At 40.9% G+C, this 27417-nt stretch overlaps 1 protein-coding gene across 17 annotated transcripts in view; it reads left to right on the top strand.

The window, feature by feature from the left end:
- The window catches only part of ZBTB20 (zinc finger and BTB domain containing 20), a 490951-nt gene that overhangs the window by 44998 nt on the left and 418536 nt on the right, over positions 1–27417 (top strand). Inside the window, exon 1 of one of the 17 annotated variants that reach the window (XM_065676362.1) lies at positions 21977–21994. The exons of the other annotated variants lie outside the window; for them this stretch is intronic. The gene's annotated coding sequence lies outside the window, so the exon portion shown is untranslated. Of the gene's footprint in view, positions 1–21976; positions 21995–27417 lie in introns of those variants that run through there. 17 annotated transcript variants of the gene reach the window in all.

A 27417-nucleotide genomic window follows, 5' to 3' on the forward strand; every position in this document is an offset into this window, starting at 1 on the left:
TATGATGAATGAATTTATTCTGGGGAAAGGAAACGTCAGGCATTACGTGTATTTGTTTATTCCTCTAAATGTTCCTTTTGAATAGCTCCTGTACAGTAGGGCCTCTCACTCTAGTTTGTCATCCAGATAGCTCAATCAATGAACTTCACGCATGAACTTTAATTTTCTGCTGTACCTTGGGATATCATCTGCACATGTATGTGCTTAAGCGTGGCTGTGCAAGTGCACTCAAAGCATCACTGAAACATGAACAAATAAAGTATTGCCCAACTGCTGCCAGCATCCAGGTAAGTTCTAATGACCCTGGATGGAACAGAGACAGCTTTACTTCTCTTAAGTGCTTATGGTTTGAGAAGTGCTTTAAATTTTGACCTTAATGCAATGGTAGTTCTGAGGTCTCGCTGTCAGGAAGCAACTCATTTGCTTTAAAAATAATTGATCCTTTTTGTAGTTAATTTTATTAGAATCTTCTGAGAAATGCCAATCCCAGTTTAGGATTAGTATTGAATTGAATTGGTGTGGAATTAGTGGAATATGATTCATCTCCAGAAAGTGCTGAGGCACCACAACAGTGGTTGCAATGAGAAATGGTAGAGCGTGGCAATCTGATTGCCATTTCCAAATCATGATCAACAAAACCAGTGTCAGTAGATACAGCTTTGACGTGATTTGGAGTCTCTAAAGAAAATGACGTGATAGTTCAAATCCCACTCTGGGATGAGTATCCTCTTAGGTTTTATTTGTTGCCTGTTTCTCCTTGTTTCCTGTATGTTAATATGCTGGTTCTTGAGACTGGTTTCCACTAAGTCAAAGAGTGAGAGTAGGAGCAAGGTAATGATAACCTCCAAACCCACCGAATTTTCACCTTGGAGCAGGAAGCAGCTGAGGAATGTGAGAACTTTCTCCTCAGTTTTTCTGTGTTCTAGATGGAAAATATTGAAGAAAACACTGACGTTCTCAACATCAGAGATGAAGTAGCCAAGCTCTCTTCAGCTGTAGGCTGAAAACTCCTTAAGGCTCTGGGAACTCAGGAAGAGCTGAGGCAAATTGGCTAAATGCATAAAGTCAATACACAAAAATAAGTTGTGCTGAGTCCTTGGGGAACTGCTTTAATTCAGGAGTAATTTAGTCTTAGACCAATGTAGCTTAACTGAATAAGGAGCTACAGGGAGCTTTGCTGTTGAATTAGAACATCTACTCACAGCCTCAAGACAATTAAGTGTGTGCGTATTAGTGTCAGACTTTTAGCTGATTTGCCTGAACTTTCTCAATGTCCCCATGCAGGCTTGGCTTAAGACAGAAGCTGTCCCAGGCAGTTTATTCTGTGCTGGGGTTCCAGAACAAACCAAGTTTCAATAGTTTCTTTGCTCTGAGGAAAATACCATAATGTCAACTATTGCACTGTTCTTGGCAGCCAGAAGTGGTCAAGTCTTACACAGTACTTGACTAATACTGGCTGCCCTGCTTCTTCTTGGACACTACTGTTTTCCTGTGCAGTTGTTGGAGGGTCCACAGGTGCTGAAGATGGCTTTCTGTTACAGTGTTTGTACATACATAATCACCAGTACTCGGGAATAAAACATACCAAAGGTAGAGGTGCCATGAATTTACAATGACTCCTAGAATTACTATGGGAAAAGCAAGTGTATTCACAAGTTCTGTTTCTGCTTGGCAACTAGCTGCCTTACTTACTGCTGTAAGTACTCTGATGTAGGGTTGGTTCAAAGATGAGAAGGAGGGTTTTGGGGTGTGTTTTTCTGGCTGTGATGGCAGAACAGAATATAGTGGGAGCATAGGAATGACAAGCTACCTTAGGAGAAACTCAAGTTCTCTTAAAGAGGCCTATGCATGTTGTGAAAATAGGAGCTCCTAGTTGCACGTTGAGATTGTGCTCTGAAGAATGTATTAGAATATGTTTGCCAGCCTTACTTGTATTGCACCTGTTTAATTTGACTTTGTTCCTAAGTACACATGTAAGGTTAAAATGCTGTTAACTCACAAGGTTCATAATTGACAAACTGATTATGAGTTAGTTGATAAAGTCTCCACGCTAAACAACATCAGATTTGCACAGTGAAGCCCCTCTGTGTAAAGATGGATTTTACATCTATCCTTATCGGTAGGTTCTAGCTTGATCAGGCCAGCAGAGAAAGTAGGGGGTCAATTGGAAGCCTCAGTGGAGATAATCAGCCTCAAAGAAGAGGTGTTCGCTCAAGTATGCTAACTGATCTCATTTGTTTATTCACATGATCTGGAGGCAGAAGACATACATCTTAAAACTGTCGAGACTTAAGCTTTGAAAGACCTGATTATTATCTCATCTGCCCAATTCCATATTCATGTTTCTAAATAAGTAGTTACTTTCCCAAAGCACTTAATGCCCACAAGGTCCTGCTGAAGCTTCTGGATGCAGAAAACTTCTAGGAGCATGTGGATTTAGAAGGGCAGTTTCATATATTAGTTTCGAAAATGTTGGCCAGAAGTAACTCGGGTTACTCTTAAGTGTAACATGAGTAACTCAAGTAGCTTTTAAGCGTAGATGAGCTTGGAAATTCCAGATACATGGCGTGATATTTCTTGTTTCAAAAAGTTGCATAATTGCAGTATATGATAGTAACATGAAAATGACAGTATCTGTAGGAAGGCAAGGAATCATAGAATGGTTTGGGTTGGAAAGGACCTTAAGATCATTTAGGTTCAACCCCCTGACATGGCTCTGTCCAGCCTGGCCTTGGACGCTGCCACTTACCCCTTCTCTGAGCAACCTGAAAGACAGACGCTGTTGAAGAAATCGTGTAAGTTGTTCACGTAATTCAGTCATGTCTGCTTCTGAGTGTCGGAAAGCACTGAGGTGAGTAAGGAAAGCCTTCTCATGAACAAGTATGGAAAAACACAGCTATGGAGGAAGTTCATACCTTACTGTGCTGTGGGAAAATTGTCTAAGTCCTTGAACAATGTAGGTGTAGGTTTTCTATTTGATTCGAGTTCTTTTTGGCTTAGTAATGGATATTTATAGTAGCCATAGGAGATTTCTCTTTGGTTTTAATAATTTCTTGGTCTCAGTGTTACGTCGTAGCAGATATCATGTGACTTACAGGTTGGTTCACACATGACGGGTGATGGCTTAATTTTCCTAGAGCTTTGTGTGTGGATATTGGGAAAGCTGTTTGGGTATTTGATGTTTCAAGTAAGGTGGAAGCAGACAGCGCTGAGAAACTCAATGGAGTCAGCAACATGAGTTATGATGGCATGAATTTGCTTCCTGGTATCTCTGTTTTGTTATCTGGCAGACATGTGTGCCCTGTTACTAGCAGAATTCCAGTGGCTTCAGGGTTAGCTGCAGTCATCGCAGAAGTGTACAAAGTAGTTTATGTATATATATGCTAACTCCTACACTCTACGCCTATGTTTACAAGTAGTGCACTTGGAAAGACTCTGAATGTATAAGAAATGTTTGAATAATGAGCTTGGTTCAATTTCGTTGGAAAATGTTAAAGTTCATCTTGTTCTCATTCCTCAAACAGTTCTGCAACAGACATTAGTAGGTGTAGGCCATTTTACCTATGTCAGCATTAGTTATTCAGGAAAACCTGCAAACTTCTTGTGTTTCCTGAAACAAGGAATTATGTATCTGTTGCCTCAATTTATCTATCTTTAAGATAGGGCTAACACTTTGTAACTCTCTGTCAAGCAGGTGGAATTTAGTTGATGAGAAGTTCTTTTATATGAAGGCTTTTCAGGTCTGGTAGGCATTGTAAATTTGGGACTCAGTCATTCGTTCGATCTCTGCATTGCATTTTTTGGCCATGCTGTTTGCAATTCACATGTTGGCAAATGCAGCACAGCAGCATCTCTTCTGCTGTGGGACTCCATATTCTCAATACATCGGACCACCTTGCTGGCTAGCTGTGTCTTCTGCATATGGAATCAGGTAGACATCATGGTGCTTAGCACTGTCTACAGAGCTTGGTGCCTGCAAGTGAGCTCAAGGAGATCTGCCAGCAGGCAGGAGTGACAGCCCAGGTAATACAAGCTGCTGTGCGAAGTCTTATGCATAGGGCCAGCTGAGGTGACTGTCTTCTAGACTGGCACAATGCTATGAAATCTTGCTTGGGAAATAATTTCTCTGCAGTCTTCTTTTGTGATACTGGCTACAGACTGGAGTAATCCATTGAGGTCCACTTGGACAGCCAGAAGCTCCCAGCCCTGCCTATGTGGAGGTTCTTATCTAACCACATGGTAAAAACGGTCCTTCTTCAGATAATTGCCCCAGTCGTCTGAACAGAGCTTAAGGCATATGGCGGGTGATATGTTTCTGGTGGTGGTGGTAAGCCAGCCTGCTCCACTGCTGCTGAAACAATGATTTGTGTGAATAGGTGGTTTAAGTAGAACCTGTGTTAGAAGGTGAGGGGATGGAAAGGTCTGTTTTGAAGGGCAAGAAAAAACAGTGAGGACGTGCCTCCACCTGTGTGCAATTGGGGTTCATCACGGAACTGGGAGGTGGCATTGCCAGTGTGTTGGTACCATAAGCAACTTCATTGCTTCTGGACAAGTTTGTAAATGTTGAAAATGAATATAGTTGAATCCCACTCATTAGATTTTCTCCTCTCTTAGTACAGTAATCAGTCTTGAGGAATGTTTTTGTAACAAAATCATGCTCAAATGCTGCGCCCAGTTGTAATTGGTTTCCAGCATTCTACTTTTGCTGCTGCTTTCAAGGTGTTTCCTACATTTTATTCCCTTTTCTTTCCCTGATAGTGACCACATGATGAAAAATTGTTAAATTTCCTGCTGTCACTTTGCTGTGACTTGTTCCTGGCATGAGACTAGTTGAGAGGCATAGCAGGTACTGGTTTCTATTCTAAAGACTCTCTGTTAGCCTCTGGATGTGATGGATTTATTTGTAAGTATCTAATACATAACTGAAACCTTAAGGATTGACAGTCCCAGTGGAATGAGGCTATTTGGAAAGATTGGAAGAGACACTTTTACTTACTTCTGGCCTGGATTACTTGTATAAACACATCTTGGTGAAATCCCAGCACAAAGAAGGTCCCTTCCTGGGCTGAAATTTTTCTCTTCCAAAGATAAGTGATCATTTTTCAGTGCTGCATAACTGTAGTTTTTCTTTTGTAGGATTTTCCTTTAATACTTGTCAGTGATTTTAACTGTCTTAGAGCCTTCAATATAGAAAAAGGCCTAAGGAATTCGAGTAGTCTTCTTCCCTGTCCAAAAGAGGATGGGCTCTATTTTTTGTTGCTCTTGAAAAATGATTGTCCAGAGTGTTAATTTTTGACTTCCACTTCAAGTGATCTATTCTAGTACCTTATAATTCTTGCCTGAACCTTCCTACGGTTTAATTCCACTACTTCCTTGGCAATTAATCCCGTTCACTTTGCAACAGCTCCTTACGTACTGGAAATCTGGGTAGCATAATCACTCAGGGCAGGTTTCCCCACATTGTTTTTGGTATTTGCATTTATGATCATTCGTGTTTTTTTCTGGATATACAGCTGCTTCACATGGTGTTGAAAAGCACCCTCCATAACGCCACAGGTTACGTCCTGAAACTTCTCCTGTCCTTGAGGGTACGTGTCTGTTTTTACGACCCCCAAAATGCTGATTGACTCCCTGCTTCACCAGGATATTGCTAACTTCTATCAAGCTTATAATTCATGGTAACTCTGGCTCCTTCTCTGAAAAACTGCTGCTTGCTCAGTTATCACCGTCTTGTATTTGTGTCATTAATAATTTCTGCCCACTTGAATTACCCATATTCCTGCTGAATCTCATCCGGTGCCTCTAGACGATTTCTTTTATTTGCCAAGATAATTTTGAATTTCATTCAGTCACTCGGTGCCCTCCCAGGTTCATGTTGCTGCAAGTTTAATAAATATGTTTTCTATTCCATCAGCTAGGTTGTTAATAAAAGGGTCAAACAGAACCAAACTCAGGGCAGAAACCCAGTCGATGTATTCTTGTGTTTTGATAATTACTGTATGAGATTCCCTTATCCAAATAGTTTTGCATTTGGGTGATATCATGGCTTTGCTTGTTTTGTTTCTAGCTTGCATATAAGAATATTGTAAAAGGCCAAAATAAAGTCAAGGTGCATGACATTTGCTTTCTACAAGATTTCTTATCCTGTGGTAGAAGGTAATTAGGTTGGTTTGGCATGATTTGTTCTTAAATCGATGTTGATTGTTACTCATCTTTTACACTTAGGAGCTTACAAGCTGGTTTGATTCATTGTTCAATAGTTTGTTGTTTTTCCTGGGAGTTAAGCTTAAATTGAGTGGTTTAGAATTCCCATCCTTTTTTCTTTCTCTTTTATGGTAGGCAGTAGATGTATTTTTTGAGGCTTTTCTTGTCTTCTGCAGAGTCTATTTCAGATGGTTCTTTAAGGATACCAGGATGGAAATTCAGACAGAAATTACTTGAAAAATACGCAACTTAACGAAGTACTCTGTAATCTGTTTGCTGTTTCTTCTGGAGAAACAGCATACCCCTCTTCTTGAGCTTTAAGGGAATTACCCATCTCTCTCCACTTGAAATTTTGAATGAAAGGTAGTACAAAAATGGTGTTAAGCATTTCAGCCTACTCACATCATCTGTCAGTTGATCTTCCCCTCCGCTGATTAGCAGAGCCACATTTTCCCTCGCCTGACTATATGTACTAATACAATACTCTCTTGTTGCTCTTGGTATCCTTTGTTAATTTTGTGTTTGACCATTTTGATTTGCCTCTACATGTTTGTGTGATTTTTATAGTTATCCTCATGTATCCTGATATCCTTCTGCTTTCTTCAGGCTATTTTTCCTGTCTTGGTAGCAGTAAAGAGCTCATAATTTAGTGATGTTAAAACTCTACTATTCACTTTCTTTCCTCTTTCTTGGGATAGCTTGTGCTTACGATGTTATTATAATTTCTAGGAAGAATGGTTGTGCTTCTTTAACTTCTTTTTTATTGTCGACTCTCCCAGGAATTTTCAGCTGCTAGTTCTCCAAGGTCATTGAGATCTACATTCTAGAAGTCCATTGTCTTTACTTTGCTTTTCTCCCTATTTCTTTTCTGAAGAAGTGTGAACTTCTTGACTGTGTCTTGTACTCTCACTCCCTCAGTCTGTTCATCCGCATAGGCCAGAACCCAGTCTAGAAGAAATGTCTCTTTGGTCTTTACTTTCTGAATTTAAAATACAGAAAGTCTCAAGTGCATTTCATAAAGATGCTGGAAATGTGTAAGCTGCTGTATTCTTTTCTCCACAGAATATGTGTAATTAATCCCCATCTTCACTAACGTTTCCATGCAAATGTTTTGGCTTACTTCACTAATTGTTTCCAAAAGCCACACTTTTGACCACAAACTTGGCAGTTTGTGGTATTTCCCCATCACTGTGTAGCTGGTTTATTTTGCCTTTAATCACTACCTGTTGTTTTTGAGTGGTTGGATACTGTACATTCTGGGTCTCAAAGCATGCCTATGCAGTCTGTTTTGCAAGGCAACCCTGCTTTCCTTTTCTCCTCTTCCATATCCTTCTCACAAAGGTTATATACTCACGTGAGTTAGCTCATCAGATTTCTGTCATGTTAATGAAGTTATAATCTTGGTGATGTGTTCAGGTTTCTAGTTTATTTTTCTATTCACCAGAGTTCTTGTGTTATGATGTGGACACAGGAGATGCCTATCTGATAGGAAAAAAAGGAGGATAAAATGCCTTTCCCTCTCTAGCAACCTATTTTCTGTCTTGGAACCTTGGAGGCCTGTTGTGGTTTAAACCCAGCCACAAGCCTCGTTCACTCACTCCCCCCTTCTTGCCCTCCCCCTGCTCCTGGAGGGACGGAGAGGAGAATCGAAAAGAATGCAACTCCCACGGGTTGAGATAAGAACAGTTTAGTAACTAAGGTATAACACAAATCACTACTGCTACCACCAATAATAATAATGATAAAGGAAATAACAAGGGAAGAGAATCCAACACCTCAGCACCAGCCAACAGATAACTCGCCCCACTTCCCCCAGCTGAGTACCGACTGATACCTCATCCAACCCTGCAGTCCCCCTAGCCCTTCCGAGTAACTCCCCGTTACCTCCTGGGCATGACGTGCTGTGGTATGGAATACCTCTTTGGTCAGTTTGGGTCAGGTGTCCTGTCTCTGCTTCCTCCCAGCCTCCCCTCCTCCCTAGCAGAGCATGAGGCTCAGAAAGTCCTTGGTCAGACCAAACATTTGAGCAGCAACTGAAAGCATTGGCGTTATCAGCACTGATCCCAGGCCAAAAAATGAAAACATAGCACTGCACTGGCTACTAAGAAGGAGAAAAATAACTGCCACTGCTGAACCCAGGACAAGGCCCCAACTAAGTTACTGTTGTTTATATTTAACAGTTAGAGGTGTTTCACCTCCCCATTTTAGCCCTTGTTGAAAGACCTTTCAGTAGATTAGCAAGTTGATGCTCAGACATCCTCCTCCTTTTGTATAAGGCTAATGTCCTCTTGTCCTTAATAGCATGATGGTCAGAGAAGTTGGATTTCTCCATAGTGATGCCATCTGTATCCATGTGTGATGCAATTACCTGTAGCATTTGTCTAGCATCCCTGCTTCTGCTGTGAGGACTGGGAGGAAGACTGATTCCTTCAGTATTGCTTCTAGAAAATAGTAGTCACTTTTGAGCCTTGACATCCTTCAAGTATTTTTGTAAGTTTATTTATTTAGTTATTTTTATTCCTTACGCCCTGCTTGTGTCTTCTTCCTGTGTTGCCTCCCTGAATGGGAATGTCCAGGAGAGTATCCTGACCTCACTTGGAAGTCGGTTAATTCCATTGTAATCTGAATTTAATGACTTAAAAATCGGGTTTTACTGCCAATATATTTTGTTCATTATACTCCTGGTTTCCATTTCCTTTTTTCTTTCTTTCTAACACCACCTCTCCCTTTTTTCTTTCTTTCTTGTAAAAAATCATTTATTCCTCTTAGCTTTCACATTCCTTGTGGCAAGAGTTTGTGTTTTCTCATGTCTTAGTAGATTTGCTGTTCTTCTCTCACGTTTTCTTGTACATGATATTTTATCTTAGTAGCATTTTTGGAAGTTTTGCTGATTAGTGCCATTGCAACCATACAGTCCCCTAGAATTGTCCTCTAAACCTAAGCTTTTCGTCTCAGCTTTGCGTGAGTCCTCTCTATTGACTAACTGTGTTCATGCTCATGTGCTGTTTCAGTCTATTGTGAACCAGATGAAGGTTAAATGCTCTTTCCTAAGCTTTAGCTAGTTAGTTAATAGCAATTTGGGCTATTGAACACTACATCTTAAGGCAATGACAGATTTCTGTTATCCTGAGACTGTCATGTTGCCACCAGTGTTCGCAGACTTGTTTAGAAGGAAATCTTGCATACAAGAAGATACTCAGTAGTCCTTTGTTTCATACTTGAAAAGATGGGAGGACATCTGAATATGAATGTATAAGGTTTGGTTTTAATACCAAATAATAGGAAAATTCCAGAGAAGATCATATTTAAAGTGCCTGCACAATCTTAATTGCTTACATCAATTCTTAGAGACGAGCATTTAGAAATTGTGTTTGGGTACAGGTTACTTAACTTTAGTCATCTTAAAGGAAAATGTGTGGAAGACAGCAATTTAGTCTCCCTCTGTTACCAGTGGAGAGGGGGAGAAATACCTCTAGAGAGCTGTTCATCCTGAATATATTACAGTTTTAGGATGGGATTAGTGGCTCTCTGGAGATGATTATGGTGGCTTCAGAAAGATATCTAACTTACAGAGAGATAATAGTTAGATTATATGCATCTTAGTCCTATGCCTGATGAGATTTATCTGAAGAATATTTCTACTGTCCAAATATACAGCACAGAAAGCTACCACACTTTGTCTTATTTTGTAAAGTTTTTGTATGTTGGAATTTTCCAGAGTTTGGAAGAGTTGTATTTATTTTACAGTATTTCCTTTCTTAAAAAACCTTGCTTTGTCTCCTTACCTTTTTGATTATTACTTGCTCCTTAATTTGGCTTGTGGTGAAGAAACTGTTTGGATTCTGTGATTTGGTGTAGCCTCTTTTCAATGGGTCATGTCTTTTGAGACTTCCCTTCAGTCATTTGCTCTCCAGTAGTGCAAGTAAATACTGCTTCATGTTACCTTCCTCGCAGGTGACGTGAAGATCGATTAAACACAGTTTTGCATATATTAAACTCTTATCTCTAAGTCATTATTTTTAGGTGAATATTTATACTTGTATTTCAGAGTATTTCATGATGCAGCCACTAAAAATAAGTGATCCTGGACAACAGCTTAGACATATTTGTTGTTTTTTTGGGAAGTGCTAATGTCATTTTGGTGTTGCACAACTTTCCCTCTTTATCTCTGTACAGCCGTAAGGTGTCCCTGACACTATTATTCTGGCCACTCTGTTGCCAAAAAGTTGTCAAGAAATTAGAGGAGAATTCAGAGAAGAGCAACAGAAGTTAAGAGGCTGAAGAGATTGAAATATGAGCAAAGATTACAAGATTTTAATATGTACAGTTTGGACTAAATGATGACTAAGACATATGATAACAATCTACAAGTATTTGAAGGGTGTAAAATATTAAGACAAAAAAGAAATTATTTTAAGATGTTCAAAGGGGTAAAACTCAGCAAGGAAAAAATTTGAGTGTGAATCACAAAATCTTCCTGAGAATTGCATGTGCTGGATTCATGGAGTGGATCCTGCAAGAAGGTGGTAGAAAGCCTACAGGTTCCCATGGCCCAGAGATCGCACACGCGCGCACATGGAAGCGCACTGAGCTGGTGCCATCTATTACTGTGTGCCTAGACCAAGTGATACTCCAGCAGTGGCCATTGTGTGGCCTGGAGGGACAGCCGAGTTGGTCTGTGTCCCACATCAGGCTTTCCCAAGGGCTCCTGCAGAATGAGCTGCAGCACGAAGGGTTCATTCTGGTGACAGCAAACTGCCTTCAGCTGCTGTTGTGATGGAGAAGCCCTTTTCCATCATATGGCTGTACATGCACCCATCCGTTTGATAAGTGTAGGCAGAATCAAGCTGTCACCACCAAAATATAGGCAGAAGACTCAAGGAAATGTAATGAAGAATAGCATTTTGTAATATCCTGCCAAAGGATCAATATGACATGTTAGGTGTTTTCTTTTTCCCTTTACCCTCTTGTTTCATCTCTCTAAGTCAGTGCAATGACACGAAGAACTGGTTTTCAGTAGACTTTTTCCCCACAACTTAAGAGTTTTTACCACGTATTTATTCATTCTGATAAAGGCTGCGAATTTACCCTCTTTGGGTACAGGTTACTTAACTTTAGTAGTCTTAGAGCTTATGTTGTCTTTGTCATCTTATGCTTATTTTAGTTAGGAGGTCCTTTATCATCTTAATGAGTTGTAGTGCACTAAGTCTAAAAGTATTTAACCATCGTGACCACTTTTTAATCGGAATGGAATTTTTGCTTTATTGGGGCATCTTTACTGTTTACAGCTGGTTTTGCACTCATAGTAGCTACAGACAGAAGGAGTGGAGACTACAGTTCTTGCTCTCTCCTCTGCCCTGTGTTCCTAATTTTTGTATGTCTTGTATGCAAAACCATCATTCGTGCCAGCTTGGGAAGCTGGCATCCCTCCTGTTAAGACCAAACTCCCTGTGTATTGCAGTATAAATAGTGTTTGCTTCCAATTTCAGAGCAGTACCCAGTGTTGCATGCCTACTGTAGCTCACTGGGAAGCAATAGCTGCATTGAAGGGTTTACCATGTATAGAAGGATCTTGTGTTTGGGACTTTGAATTCAGTGAACAACTGAGCACACATCTGGGTATAGGCCTTTAAGCTTGTGTGATATTAGGTTACTGGGATATTTCATTTCTGGAGTGGCTCAGTTTAAGAAGGTCCTACTCACTGGTATGTACAGGAGAAAGCAAACCAAATGCCATTATTTACAGTACTCCAAATACAAAGCTGGGAGCACACCCAACTTTGGTAATCCTACGTTATCTGTAAGCCGCTGGAAGCAGAGGGGGAAATTGCACCAGGTGGGCCAGATACCTTTTGAAATGTCATTTAGCTTGCTTTGGATTTCATAAAAGCACCTGATTCTGCTTTGTAAATGTACCTAGCTGGGCAAAACGAGAGAGCATTTGGTCAGAGGCCACAGGGGGAAGCTGTTGGGGAAGGCTGAAGAGAATGGGCCAGTTTTCATTACTGAAGAGGTGACTTCAACAAAGCCAGTACAGTCTTTGCTGACAGTGTGTGAAGTTTTGCCATGACTCAGTCATTCCGATCTTGAAAAATGTCCCCTTAAAGTTCCCTGATGGAAAGCAGTTGCTGTTTTCCTCAGGCTCACTAGAACTGTTACATTCCCCGTTAAATATGCTGGGCTGTCTGCTCCAGTCATGCTCTTGGGAAAAGCCTTTCCTATCCTTTGCTCTCTGGCACACGTGTCCATCTACAAGGAAACCCCTTTCATTTTCTGAGTGTGGATGATCTGCTTCTGCACCATCAGCAACTGTTTAGCTTCAGAGCTTAACACCAGAGCAAGTGTTGCAGTGAGGGATGCTGGGTTCCGGGGGTTACACTGTGTTGCTACAGATCATGTCACCTCAAGTGGGTAAACAGTCCAAAAATAAAGCCAGTAAATGATATAGAAAGGAATCCAGTTATATTTTTGTATTTCATGAAGTTTCATTCCTTCTAGTTTTAGTGTATGGGGGGGACTGTACATCTCTATCTGAGAAGAGGTGAATCAATGGCCATCTGGGTGGACACATTTTTTGCTATGGGGATTAGGTGGGAAGGGGTTTAGGATCTCATTAGAGGACATCCTGGTTCTATCATGTATAGAAAACAGCTGCTGATTGAAGATTTGTTACTGGTATCCTGCCCAGGGGTTCTTTATTTAGGTACTCAGCCCAAAGAGCTGCTGTCCCAAGGTCCTGTTTAACAGATAGGATTGCTTAATATTGCTGTGAGCCAAAGGTAGAGGTGGGTGGACTCTCTTTTGAACCCTGAACTTTCCCTGTGTGGTAGTGACAGACAAGTAAGAGTGGGAGAAAGGTGAGGTTCTGCCAACACAGTCTTTGGGGTCAGCACTGCCCTGTCCCCAGCACTGTTCATGACCTTGATTTGACTGCAGAATACTGGCTACAAAAGCCTGTCCTCTTCAGGTTTAATGTGAGATTAATAACTAATTGTCGTGGTTTAAACCCAACCATAAACCTCGTCCACTCACTCCCCCCCTTCTTGCCCTCCCCCTGCTCCTGGAGGGACGGAGAGGAGAATCGAAAAGAATGCAACTCCCACGGGTTGAGATAAGAACAGTTTAGTAACTAAGGTATAACACAAATCACTGCTGCTACCACCAATAATAATAATAATGATAAAGGAAATAACAAGGGAAGAGAATACAACACCTCAACACCAGCCGACCAATAACTCGCCCCACTCCCCCCAGCCGAGCACCGACCCATACCTCGTCCAACCCTGCAGTCCCAACCCTTCCGGGTAACTCCCTGTTACCTCCTGGGCATGACGTGCTGTGGTATGGAATACCTCTTTGGTCAGTTTGGGTCAGGTGTCCTGTCTCTGCTTCCTCCCGGCCTCCCCTCCTCCCTGGCAGAGCATGAGGCTCACAAAGTCCTTGGCCAGACCAAACATTCGAGCAGCAACTGAAAACATCGGCGTTATCAACACTGATCCCAGGCCAAAAGATCAAAACACAGCACTGTACTAGCTCCTAAGAAGGAGAAAAATGACTGCTGCTGCTCAACCCAGGACACTAATCAATACTGTTATCTTCTGTTATTTTTTGGGGGGTTCTTGACTGCCTAATGCTCCTTTCCATGGGATAGCTAAGATGTGGCTGGATGATTGCGTTGGAACTTGACCTTCACTCTCCTTCCAAACACCTAGTGCAGCTCAAGTCAGGAACAGAGAGTGGGAAAGAATGCTGCATGCCTTTGGGTTTAGTACACCTGTATCCACTGGGCATTTTCTTACCATGGGCATTTTTGGGGGCGTGGGGTTATTTCTTTCTCCCTAACTGTGGTGGTGTCCTCTCTCCACCATGCTCTGCACTTATATGGTTGTTAATTTACCTGGAGGCGAGTTACGGCTGCCCGAATTGCTAAGGCCCTGTCCTGGGTATGTTTCCACATCACGTTTAAGTTTATGCTCAGATTATGGGTCAGTCAGCTTTTCTGGATTTTAAGCTGGAATGGAGAACTTCTCTTAGGTTCACCTGTAGTCATCGTTTTACCTCTGTCAGATTTTGTCCTTGAAAAAAAGGTTTTTTTTCAGACAGTAGCCATGCATTTGATGGAATGGGAGTCACTATGACTCTTACAGCCGTAACCTTGTGCTGTAAGAAATCTGCTTGTCTCATGTCCCCTGTAGGTATGATTGTGACGTAGTTAGTTATACCATCCTTACTGGATCTTGGATGCGTGTGCTAAGGGGCATGACTCCCCAGGGTGGATGTGCAAACATGATGATGCATGGAAAATTTCAGTTAGTATTTATTGAACTTCTCCGTATACTCAATGTGAGGACATTGCTGCGAATGTGAGCCTGGGCAAGTGGAGTTAGTAACTTGGTTTTTTTTGCGATACTTACAGCACTGAGTTTAGGCACACTTGAACTCAGTAGCTATGGAAAAACTTGTGACTTCCCTAAAGTCATTTGTGCAAGCTGGTATTGTAAGATGGCCTTACAAAGGGCAAAGAATGAGATACTCCCAGTGAAAGAATTAAAATTAATTACAGAAATCCTTTAGTATGTACAAGTTGTGACTATTCTTTCTCTGAAAACACCGGCGTTTCTGCTACTTCAGTAAAGGTCTTTTTTGTACATTAGATAAAGATGCGTAAGAAAAACAAAGCACACTGCATCTGGGAATTAAAAGAAGAGGATTTTCTTTGTCACAAGTAACCTACACTGTTAATTCTAAAAGTGAAATAGAATATTTTCCTAAAAACTTAGTATGCAGCTCATGCATCTCTGTGGAATGTCCTTAACTATTCACTGACTCACTCCCTATTCATTTATAGCTAATATATGGCACTTTTATTGTGGTTTCCAAAGTACGGAGGTTATGTGAGTCAGATGCAATTTAGAATGGAGATTATGTTTAAATAATCAAAAAACATACTTTGCCAAAAATACTGGAAAAAAAGGAAAGAAAGCATTCAGTGTTCTCAAAATATGAAGTGCTTTCCAAAAAGACTTTCCTTTTTCCTTTTTTTTTTTCAGTAAATGAGGGGGAAGAAATGTTATGTAAACCTCAGTGTTCAGCAGACATCTGTTTACTTCCTTCAAGGAGACAAGGGGGGTTTCAGAGTTTTCAGAGCTCATGAGAAAGGCACATCCTTGAGTGCTTGCACCAAGGCCGTGATGGAAGCGTTTTCCCTTGAAAATTCTCAGCAAGAAGACGTGAGGTTAGAGGTGACATCGATGAGAACTTTTGTGAAGGTTTTAATCAAGGGCGTTTTGGAGCATGTGGGTGTTTGCATCTCCCCCTCGAAAAGGGGGAAAGAAAAATGAAATCAACAACGAAATACCCCCGTGCCTTGCCTACTGTTTCTGTAGTTTTTAATTCTTCCCTCTTAAGCCGATTCTGGCTCTCATCAAGTTTTTCATTAAGGATACAGTGCTAGGGAAGGCAATTGTTAGGTTTTTTTGCCATGACTTTGAAGTTCCTTTGTTGTGACAGCTGCTAGGCTGGCATTTCCTGGACATCAGTGGGATATGATGGTAGTCTGCCTGCTTCCCTTCTTTCTGATGGATTTTCTCATCCAGGATAGCGATAGGATAGCAAACTGGCAGACTCATATTCCTGTATTAAAAAAAGGCAGAAGTTGGATCGTAGCAGAGGAGATTTGAGAGAAATCCAGAGATCCAAAGAATTACCAGCTTTTTTGTTACATAGCAACATGATCTACAGAGAGAATCAATAAGATCTCAAAGTTAGGAACAAGTATTCATCCCTCTTCTCTCTCTTCCCCTCTTCCCCCCTCCCTTTCTTTTTTAACAGTTTGGTGCAGCAACAAATGGTGCTGGCCTCTGTCAGCCTGATCCCAGACTAAGTAGAGGCCACATTCTAATAAATGTCTATTTTTGCTATTGAAAGATAACATATTGTTGGCTTAAAATCCTGAACAACCTTGTACAGCAGCATTTTCAGCAGTATATTAAGCCTCATATTTTTCAATTACAACAGGGCTTTATTTCTTTCCTCTGCAGATCTTTTTGGAATAACCGAAGGAGCAAATATTTCTTGGTTTTGAGCTTTAATCTGGTGCTTTGTGTACTCTGACGACCTCCTAATCACACTCTCCATGACATGTCAATCTATTGCTATGGAAAGCGGGTGATTCGGGCTGTTGTGAAAGCATTGATGCAGTCATATATCCTGTGCACTTAGGACAGAGGAGTTCAAAGAAATGCATTAGCCAAAGGAATGAAATGTTGTGGGGACCCCTAATTCAGCTTTCAAGTGTCCCTTTCCCAGTTCATGAGTGGTTCTTCAGCTCTGTTGTGACTTTAAATGTGAGCACCAGGTGTGAAGATTTCTGCTTATTTTTATTTAAGCAAAAACAAACACAAAAGATTTCAGAGCTGATGCAGCTGATGAAATGTAAAGATGTGAGATGTGTTTAGTAAATAGTCAGGGTGCATATGTCTAAACAAGGAAGGGGATTGTAGAATTTGGGTTTAGTTTGTAATGCTCTCCTTTCATTACTATATAACCATCTGCCTCTCTGGCATGTTCCTTAAAATCTGGTGATCTTACACTTCAATCTGTAACCTTCAGTGTTACACTGGTGTTTCCTCTGCTGAGCTAGAGGAATCATCGAGATCACAAGGTAAATGCTGTCAACATCTGCAGTTTTAGTCTTCATAAAACCAAAATGACAGTACTGATCTTTATTGTCAAATGAAGACCAGTCTAGTATGCAATTTGAGAGGCATGATGTGAATGTAAATTTGGGGGCAAGGATCTACTCTTATTGGCACTGATGGGACTTCCTCTGTGGTCTTAGATGCATTACCCAATTACTCTGCCTGGAATTCCCCATCTGTAATGTGTAGATAATGATACTTGCTTCCCTGGTAAAGATCGTGACAGGTAGTTAATGTTTGTAAAGATCTGTGAAAATGCAAAGTGTTGTAAAAAAGAAGATAATTTAAAACCAAATAGAATAAATACATTAAAAACTCTGTGTCACCTTTAAACTGAAGACTAAGTGAACACTTTCACCTTCATAATGTGGCACCTTTTAAGCTATTGTTCAGTGAATGAGGCCTAGATTTATGATATTGTGGAGCTGTCCTTGTTTGAGGAAGGCATGGTCCGACATTTTAAACACTTCTCTAGTTTTCCCTGAGGAACAGCATCCTCATTTAACATTTATTATGGAACCTTTCTTCTGACAACTTTTTCTGAGGCTTTTCTTTGGCCATTCCATTTCAGCAAATGAATAAGAGATTTAGATTTTGGGCTCTGCATCTCCATCCACTCTTGACTTGAAACAAATCTTGACAGGTCCCCTTGGATCTGCCCAATGCTCTACAGGACACTGTGGTGGAGAAAGCAGAAATCTTGTCCATCAGTACATGCTTGAGGCCTTAAAATTGCTGTTCCACTCTTCTCATCTGTAAATTGTTTACAAGATGAAACCAGATTCGTAACCTGATACATGATTGTAAAAGATGCAAACGTACAACGTTTTAATCGTTGGCATGCCTCAGTGAATATATGATGGTGGTTTAAGAGCGTGGATGTCTCTTTTTGATGCATGGTCTTGGACAAAGGGTTGAAAGATCAGGAAGGCCAGACTCAGGTTAGTGATTCTCTTGGTTTGGTGGGTGGTGGGGGCTTATTTTGTATCTAAAAACTTGAGGCTTCTTGCATAGGCTGTTCTTGGGTTGTGGTGTAGATGCTTTGAGGGCATAAACCACAGAGGAAGTTGGGATAAAATAGCTACTTAAAAAGAGATTAAGGGATTTACTTCAGTTCCTCTATGGGCTGTGATTTAAAGGGAGAAGAACCTAATATTTCATATTGCAGCTACCTTTATTAGCTACAGGTTTTAACTTCTTGGAGAGATTGTCACATCTTTCTATCAGCCAATTTGGGGAGTTAATCCAGACCAGTCAACAGAACTGTGTGTTGCACTTGATTTCTTGGTAATTGTAAAAGCCTTTTGGTGTCTAATCTCTCTGTTGCAGTTCCCTAGACTTTTGGCACAGATGGTATTGATCAGCAAGAATAATAGATAACTTACATAGATAACTACACTTAAACTCCATTTTCCAGAGGTAACCCCCCCCCCTAAATTTAAAGTTGGAGTGTGGAGGGAAGAAGGTATTCCATAAACCAGAATTGAATGCAGAATGTTGACTCCAGGTAAAAAGACTCATGATACTTTGTGGTTAGTTTGTACTTTTTTTTTCCCTGTAGAATTATATTTGGGACAGAAGCTGAACTTCGTCTTCCAACTTTCTTTGCCAGCAGTGATCAGTGGGGACACAGCTTTGTCAATCTTTGAGTGTGCTGGTTTACAACCACAGTATTTAATAGAGTATTTTTGTAGGAGTTCTTGCTGATCTTTACTGGAAACTGATTTCTATGTGACAGATAAATTGAGGGTGGCATGACACTGGGAAGTTAATATGGAAAGCTCAGTACTGTTAGTGCTTTCAGTAAGTGGAGGTTTTTTACACTAGTCCCAGAAGAGCAAAATTACATGCCAGGTTGTAGGTGTTTGTGCTTGAAGGGGTTTTCTCAGTTGGTTCTTACTTATATCTGCCTATCCTGTATGAAAAATACCTTGAACCTCCTTCAGTTTTCTCTCACAAAAGCTCGACTCTGGAATTGCTCTCCATTTGTACACATTTATTTTGTCTTTTTCAAATGTCAGCTCAGCATTTCAATAATAGATTCAGTCATGCCTGAAGTTCTTAGAATCCATTTTCAGTAGTGGATCATCCAGTCAAGAGATAATGCCCTTTGCATTTTTCTGGGAGAGGCTTGATTTGTCTTAGGATCAGGAATACCGAAGGTCACTTCTGAAAATGATTTGTAGATGCCAAAGTGACTTTAGTCAAAGTTTGGGAATCATGTACTGTGGCTGATTTGTTCTTCTGAGTGGAAGAGGGCCATGAGATGAGTTTGACCATTTGACTGCTGATCATCTATGCAGTTCATGTGAGAAGCTCTCTCTGTGGCTCCATTTTGCCTTTTCTCCAGTAATTCCGTTCAAGACAAGTCTGCTGCAGAGATACTGAGCTCTGAGCAGTGCAGATATAAGCTAGTCTCTGTCACACAGGCTTAGGAGTTTGGAATGCTCTCAGGTTTAAAACTACTTGATGTCAGTGTAGAGATGGTGTGTGACGAGGAGCCAATTGCCTGAAGCAAAAGAGGGAGACAGTCCAGTGTTTTCAGTAGTTTCAGTTAAGAATGGGTGAGACTGGGTTGATGACACTAAAGAACCTGCTGAAGTTAAACAGTAGTTCTTTTCTGTGCCACAGGTGAATTGAGAATTGGCTCTGTCGTGCACTGTTTGTAGATGTGTTCTTTCATCAAGGCAGAGCAGCAGCAGCAGATCTCATTGACTTGAAAGATGCCTCTTGAAAGATGCCTCTGACCACATTCACTTTGATGTTAGTGAGGCATTCTGCTACCATTTGGGGATTCTCAACTGAAGTTAAATAAAGACTTGAGGACTTCTCTGCTATAAAGGGCATACTGTGCTAGTGAGTTTGTGGGCAAACAGAATCTGTGCTTTCCTCTGTGGGCTCTCTGCTTCCAACATTAGTCAGGACAAACTGATGGCCAAATAATCAGATGTTTGCTGTCAGCCTGCCTCCATTGTCTGTGATGATTTATGCTTGCTGAGAATGTGCCTGGTAATGCTGAATCAAAACGTGAGGTTTCTATGCTGGCCCATGCCCGTCACTTCTGTTTATAGGTATTTGGGTAACTCCTTGTCTTGCCTGTGAAAGAGAAAAGAATTTGACTGATTCTGTGAGCATAGGTGCTTTCTTTCCTCTTTGACATATTTCTGTTTCTTAGACTAGGTTGAATTTTCTTCAGTGGGTTCTTGTGGAAGGCATTCAGTGGTAAAAATGTTTGGGGTTTTTTTCCTTGGGAAATGTTTAATAAACATGGACAAAAATCCAACCCAATCCAGCCCCCAGTGGTTTCTGTCTTGTAACTTTTTCTTATTTCTTAAATTTCATTGTAGTTGCTTTTAACCAAAACGAGCCAGTTTTAAGTCTACATTAAGCCCACATTAAGGTCTAACTTCGTTATTTTTGGTCTAGAGTTTGGAAATAGGGATGTCTGATGCCCAGAGAAATATATATTTTATTTTTTTTTTTTGCCTGTGTAAATTAAACCAAACTTGATGGATTAGGTTGGGTTTCTTTAAGGTATTATTTATGGGATATTAGTGGGGTTGGAAAACAAGTGGAAAGAACAAAAGCTTTGAATGCAGGCTGGTAGACTGTATTCCAGGGGGCTTGAAGTACTATTTGAAACTTCTGGAAGGTTTAGGTTGAATATTAGGGCTCAGAAATACAAATAAGAAAATAAATGTAGAAGTATTTCAGCTTAAATCTTTTCAATCCTGTTCTCTCCATTTTGCTTTCCAGCATCCTGTGTTTTCTCTTTGCATTCTGTTCCCTAAAAGCCTTTTCTATTTTCAGAAACCATTTAAATGCTTTTTTTATGAGTAGCATAATATTCAAGGTTCTCATAACTTTTCGGGCACTGAAACTATTGGTATGCCCTTCCCTGGAAGTCTGGAAGAGAGGCACAGATGAGAAAAATACCTGTGTATGTATCCTGTAGCTTCTGTCCAATATGCCGTGTTACTTTATCCAGACCCACCCTTGGCTTTCAGCGCAGAAAGCTCTACCAGCTAGGCTTAGAAAATAGTAGCTTAGTCTTCAGTAACAGGGAATGATACCTCTCTTACCCTCATAGCTACTAACAGAACTTTAGCATGGCTGCTTGTGCAGCAGTGATGGAGAGGCAGAGCTATTTGCTTTCAGTTCTTAGATGAGGAATTGAAGCATGGCGAGGTTGCCACTTGCCAATAGGAACAGCATATGTGCAGAGCCTCTGAGTAAACCTGATGCTTCACAGCTTATGGCTAGTACCCTGAAGTATTGATCATTGTTCTTTTATAATGAACTATTAGTGCATTCAGCGTGTGGCAGACTTGTGGAGAAATCTGTCGCAGCCACTTAGGAAATGGTTTATACTGTTCTCTCACTTCTAGGGAAGAAAGAACAACATCCTAAGTCTTGTCTGCATTGAGGTGAAGTTTCGTATTTAAGACATAAAACGCAGCCTCTTGGTATAGTGGAACTTCAGAAAAGTTCTGATCTCTACAAAGTTTGGAACTTCACAAGCCTGCTTGGTACCATTACAGAATCCCTTTCAACCATACACCTTCTTGACTGAAAATACACCATAAACTAACTGTAAAAGGGAACAGACCAAGGTTGGGAACAGTCATTTTGTTCCCAGGGGACAGCCAGAGGGTGATGTAGGGGAGCAGTCAGGCAGTGTTCTTGGAAGCGCCTTTTGGCTGTGAAGAGGAAGGGGGAAATGGGAAATTGAAAATTATCCTCTTCTTATCTTTTCTGAAACAAAAATACTGGAAATCAGAAAGACATCGCCAGCTGTGAGTGCAAAAGTCATGGCAGGATGCAGATTCCATGTCTCATAGTCATTACCCAGACACCCTCCAAGGAGTGAGACAAAATGGGAATATAAAGTGTAAGCTCTTGATTTTCTTTACCTTCCCTTTGTATCCACAGGCTTTTATTTTCAAGAAGCCAAAAAGGAATTGGCTTTTAACTGTAGTGTTTGAAGGCTAAATCAGAGGACTTGCTCTCCAGTTTGCTCCACTATATCCCTCTGAAATGAATGCATGTGGAAAACATTTGATCTGCTGGAAACCCACCTGGCAGCCATTGTAAGTTGGTGAAGGGTTCTGTCAGTACAGAATGGAGAATTTCTAAGTTACATTTAATAGCATTGGGCTCAATATAAACCTTCATGATACTTCTCAGATGCCTAAAATTTCTCATGATGTTTTGTTATGGTAGCTCTCATGTCCTCTCTGCTTAAACCTCCCTGTGTTTACAGAGGTGCTAGAGAAAGCTGGGCCAAGCCTGGGGGTTCCTGGTGGTCTGTTTGGACTTCTGTTGCGTTTAGAGTCCCTTTCCTGCTTTAAAGAAAATTATACTTCCCTTAAAACTTCCTCCATGTTCAGTAGAACTTGGTAGCAAGAAAAAAGACTTGCCAGCAAGTGTTGAAGAGAAAGTGATCATCTCAGAGGGACTGATACTTAACCATTATATATGTTAATACTGACATTAGTGGAGTTAGCATTTAGTTTCAGTGGTTTTAAGGGTTTTTACCAGATCTGTATGTTTTGTACATATGGTAGACCTTCAGTAGAGGCAGTTTGCCTCCCTGTTGTATGTGTTTTACTTTGTACGTGGATGTCTCACACAGCAATAGGAGAAAGAAAAAGTAGTAAGGAAAGTGGTAAAATATAGACTGTGAAGGGAAGAAAAGACATGCTTGTAAAACTCTGCACATTCAGAGGGCATCTCAGGAGAAACAGTAAACCCCAGATCTCTTGCCTAGCTAATTTTATGAAGAAGGAGTGGGTTTCACATGGGTGGTACATCAAGTGGATATTGGGAGGGATGCACATTATCTTGTAATGCTGGAGGAGCACGTATTATATATATATATATAGCACATGTTTTGCATGTGCTAGTGTTTTTGTGGTAGTTACTGAGTTTAAATTGCCTGACCCACACTGTTTAAGAAACTGTATCTCTCTGAGTTTTCTCCCTTAGAAACAAAGTGGTGTTTTTTAATGGCATGTAGGGACAGCGCAATGGCGTTAACCTCTCAGAGGGGAGATTGAGATTAGATATTGGGAAAAAATTCTGTAGTATGAGGGTGCTGAGGCGCTGGCACAGGGTGCCCAGAGAAGCTGTGGCTGCCCCATCCCTGGCAGTGTTCAAGGCCAGGTTGGACGGGGCTTGGAGCAACCTGCTCTAGTGGAAGGTGTCCCTGCCTGTGGCAGGGGATTGGAACTGGATGAGCTCTAAGGTCCCTTCCAACCCACTTTGGTTTGGAATTGAGATGCTGTGCTGTTTTCTTATTAATTGGGACCTGTGGTACTCATTCTGGCTCATTCACTCAGGTCTGGGGAAATCTGGCCTCCCCTTTCTAACACTGGCTTTTGGGAGTGAGCAGGTGGGAAGAAGAGCATTCAGCAAAGAGCTCCTGCAGCAGTGTCCAGCCTCTGAGAATGACCGCCTATTGTATTGACCGCCTGTGTGACACATCTAGTACACCAGCTAAAATAAAGAGAAGGCGGCCAGTCACTGGTCCTGTTCTGTCACAATCAGTAACTGAATAGCCATTGTCTTCATTAGAACCCAGAGCCCAGCCCAGCCTGTGGTGTCAGAGGGTCCCTTCCCATGTCTGAGTGCTGCCAGGGCAAGATCCCGTCCATACCTTGGCTCTGCAGTGCAGTCTTCCTGACAAGCCTCCCTAACCTATCTTCACCTCGCTCTGCTCACCTCACCATCACCCCAAAAGCAAGAACTTCACTTTGTTAGTATCACTGAGTGGGTAGTTTATTATTATGTAGATCTTTCTTGTCTGAAGGCCTGTTATTCATTCTGTGTGGAGGTGTTTGGCTTCAGTCACATTTATCTGTCTGTGTCCGTGTTTCAAGGATTTCCATGGTATTGACATTTCCATTACAGGAATTTGAAGAATGTTCAATTATATACATGCCATGAAACATATTTACTTCTTTCTTTTTTCTTGTTCTTATGTCTGCCAACTGTTCCCTGCCAAACTTCAAAATGGGCTGCTGTAAGATATACATTTGGGGTTTTTTTTAAACATATCTACCATATTGTAACATATACACATAGTGCATAGGTGGAAGCTTATGCTGTAGCATTAGAAGGCAGCACCAGATTTGATGTGGAGGATTATTGTGGGCCTGTGCCTAATTTCTATAATGTTTTTTGTTAATAGCAGTACCTTTTTAAAATGCCTAATAAAATAGTGTAGCATTAATTTAAATAGAAATTTCAGTCGGTTTAGATATCCCCCCATTATAACAGGTCAGGCTTTTAACAGATGTCTCAATAACTTTGCTATTAGGAATATTTCATGAATTAAAATCAGGCCTCTTTGTCTCTGTCACTCATTGAAATGACCTACATATTTGGCAGATGGAGAGGACTTGCTTGTGCATTAGTACTGATGGGTAGGGTTTTTTTTCAGTTGTGTATTTTTGGAGAAGAGAGAAAGATTTAGCATAAGTTAACATCGTTTATTTTTTATTAATACCATACTTCAGTTGCCCTTTACAGAAAAATCGTATTAGGCACATCTTGCCTTTTAAGCATGGAAAACATCTAGGGCATTTCTCCTGGGCACAAGACTTCTGTCTTAATGTAAAGCTTTCAGTGAAGCAGTGGACAACTTCTTTGCAAGTGCATGGGCTAATGGAGCTGGAGCAGAAGGTGCAGTAACTCAGTTGCTGCAGAGGTTCTAGATGAAATCTCCTCCGGAGACCTGAGCACTTGCAAGGCTTTTTGGGGTGTTGTTTTTTGTGCTTAAATATCTTCATTCCTGACATAGTCTTGCTCGAAACAGCTCGCTGGCACGTTGTTATGCCCCTACGTATCTCTGTATTTTTTGAAGAATCAAAAAGGACCTCTTGAGTTGAAGATTTCATTGACTCTTCTGATGACAGCAGAGCCTGAATCCTGCTGTAAAGAGGAAACCGTGGAGAGAGATTTAGTTGTAGATGTGGTCTTTTTATCTACTGCAAAATCACTCTCTGGCGTCCTGTTCACGAGTGCAGGTAGAGATGATTTCTTATTATTTTTGTGAGGAGTTTGATTGGAATGTAACTAATTACACAAACAAGTAGAAAAGCTCCACACATAAATGTGCTGCCTGAGCAAGCAATATATCCCACAGTCATTAATCAAGAGATAAAAAACACAGTGGGATCCAGTGAAGTTACTTAAGGGATACATTTGACCCGCTATCATTGTTTTTCCTCTGTCTGTACTAAAGACCTAAGTCAAGGGAAGATTCTAACTTTCTGCAGTTTCCATTGACATCACAGAAAGCTGCAAACTCGTAGCGTTTCTTCAACTCAGACTATTTGGATTCAAGTATATCAGCACTGTCTGATCAGATTTAATGACATTAGTTCAACACATTCACAAAATAGCAAAGTTGGTAGTTACAGCCACTGTGATGGTATTTTATTCCTGAGGATTCTTCCTGTTTGCAAGGAAGTTTAACTTTCTCCTTCCCAGTGAGAGGAGCCTATAGGTCAGTTGGCAGCCAGGAGTGCTTTCCCAGTCATCTCTCAAACTGGAAGGATATTCCAGGGATTGAAGAGCCAAATGTTATCATAAACTTGTCATAAGGTAATACTGTTCCCCTGGCCTGCACTCTCGAGGACTCTGAGTGGGGATGTAAGTGGAGTGGTTATCTGGTGGTGGGGATGATGATAATGGTAATAATAATGACCACAATTTTCAGCTCTTGACTGAACTAGCTGCTTAGAATAATGCAAATAAATTTATACTTTTTGGACTTGGTTTCCCTTCTTGGAATTTCAGGTCTTTTTCATACTTAGTTCAGGTAGAACCTGAAGTCTTTCTGGATTGATGGCCTGGTTAATTTCAACTCCACACTTTCCATTTTAAGGAGCTTGCAGGGGTATAGGAGCTGCCATCATTCCGCTTGGCCTGCTCTGTTACATGTTTTGCGCCTGTGTGCTATCAGAAGAAAAGAAAGCAGACACCTTTTCAAAGGAAAACAACAGTTCTTGAGGTAAAACCAGGAAATCATTGGGCTAACCGTCATCTTGCTGGGTATCAGTGTTGTCTCTTAAATGGAAAATACCACTGGATGTTTATTGTATAAGTATCTAAGTAAAAAAAAAAGTTGTGATGCCCTTTTAGCGTTATCTTTTAACTCTTTATCTTCTTGCACAAAGAGTGACTGTAAGGAGCGAGAAACACACTTAGGCAGAGACAACAGGGGAAAGGATGTGGTACATCCTGCACCCATTAACACTGTCAGTTAGCACCATTTATCTTGAGTTTTGGCCAGCTTGGAACACAAAGTATGGATGTCAGGGTTTGGGCCAGACAGAAACATAGAACATGATGGTATTTGTGGAGACATCAGCCAATGCTGGGGAGAGACCAAAGGCGCACCGTGATTCTAAAAAGAGCTGCCTTTTGTGTGTGTGTGAAAATTTGATTATAAGATGATTCTTTCAACATAAACACAATTCTCTAAGGACTTATTAATGCTTCAGTAGCATAGTGGAAAGACTTTAGTGCAGTCCGCTTTAATAGCTTTCTGGCTTGAACCCCAATACATAATGTTCTAGTAATAGTTTATGGGTGACTGCAATAAATTGGTAGCAAGTGTTTTCCATTTTTTGGCTCTTCTTATCAGATCTGCTGGTGGAACATTTTGTTCTGAGAATATTGCAAAGGCAATTGATCTGCTTTGGATGTGTGCTCAAGAGTTTTGTGTCTTTTAAAATATATGTATGTAGGAGCTCTTTCACCACGTTTTGAGATGTGCAGTGTAAACCTGTGAAATGTTATGGGGGATCTAAGCAGTTGGTTAGACCCAGCAGGACTGCACCTCCCCTAGCTGATGTTCTGTGAATACTGCCAGAAGGGCTTTCCTTCCCCCTGCCACTTCCCTTCCCAATACTTTCATTGTTCTAGTCTTTTCATGCAGCAGTGGGAAATCTTTTCCTGTCCATGCAGGTGTAAAGATCTCTCACACAGGTTCATTTTAACCCTGATGGCTTTTTGAAACAGAAAGAAACACAGAATATTTTGCATTTGGTGGTGAGGAAAAGAGCCAGTTTTGATTAGAGATGGGGCTGACACGGTCACCTTTGATTTCTATTGGATTTGGAGCTGAACTTAACTGTAATTACAGAGTGAAATTCCGTGGCCTCTATTACGCAGGAGCTGTCCCTCTTGGTCTTCAAATCAATTAAGTCACAGCTCCAGATCGTCTCTGTAGCCAGCCTAATTGAAACAGTCTGCTTTCATCTCCACTCCCACAACTACAAGAAGACTTTGGTAGCTGAACCCGGATTGGAAATGTCTATCTGCTTTCTGTGTGTGTAAGAGGCCAAACAAAAACCATCAACCTGATTGCCTCTGAGTTTTAATCCTCTGGATATGATAAATATTAAGTCAGAGGTACTGAGTATCAGAGAGTAAGCCAACATTGTCCGTTATCCAGTGGATTGTGCCCTTGAACATCCCATGCTTGTTCCTGGCTCCATTT

The sequence above is a fragment of the Lathamus discolor genome, chromosome 4, assembly GCF_037157495.1.
Source record: "Lathamus discolor isolate bLatDis1 chromosome 4, bLatDis1.hap1, whole genome shotgun sequence".
In the NCBI taxonomy this organism is placed as follows: Eukaryota; Metazoa; Chordata; class Aves; order Psittaciformes; family Psittacidae; genus Lathamus; species Lathamus discolor.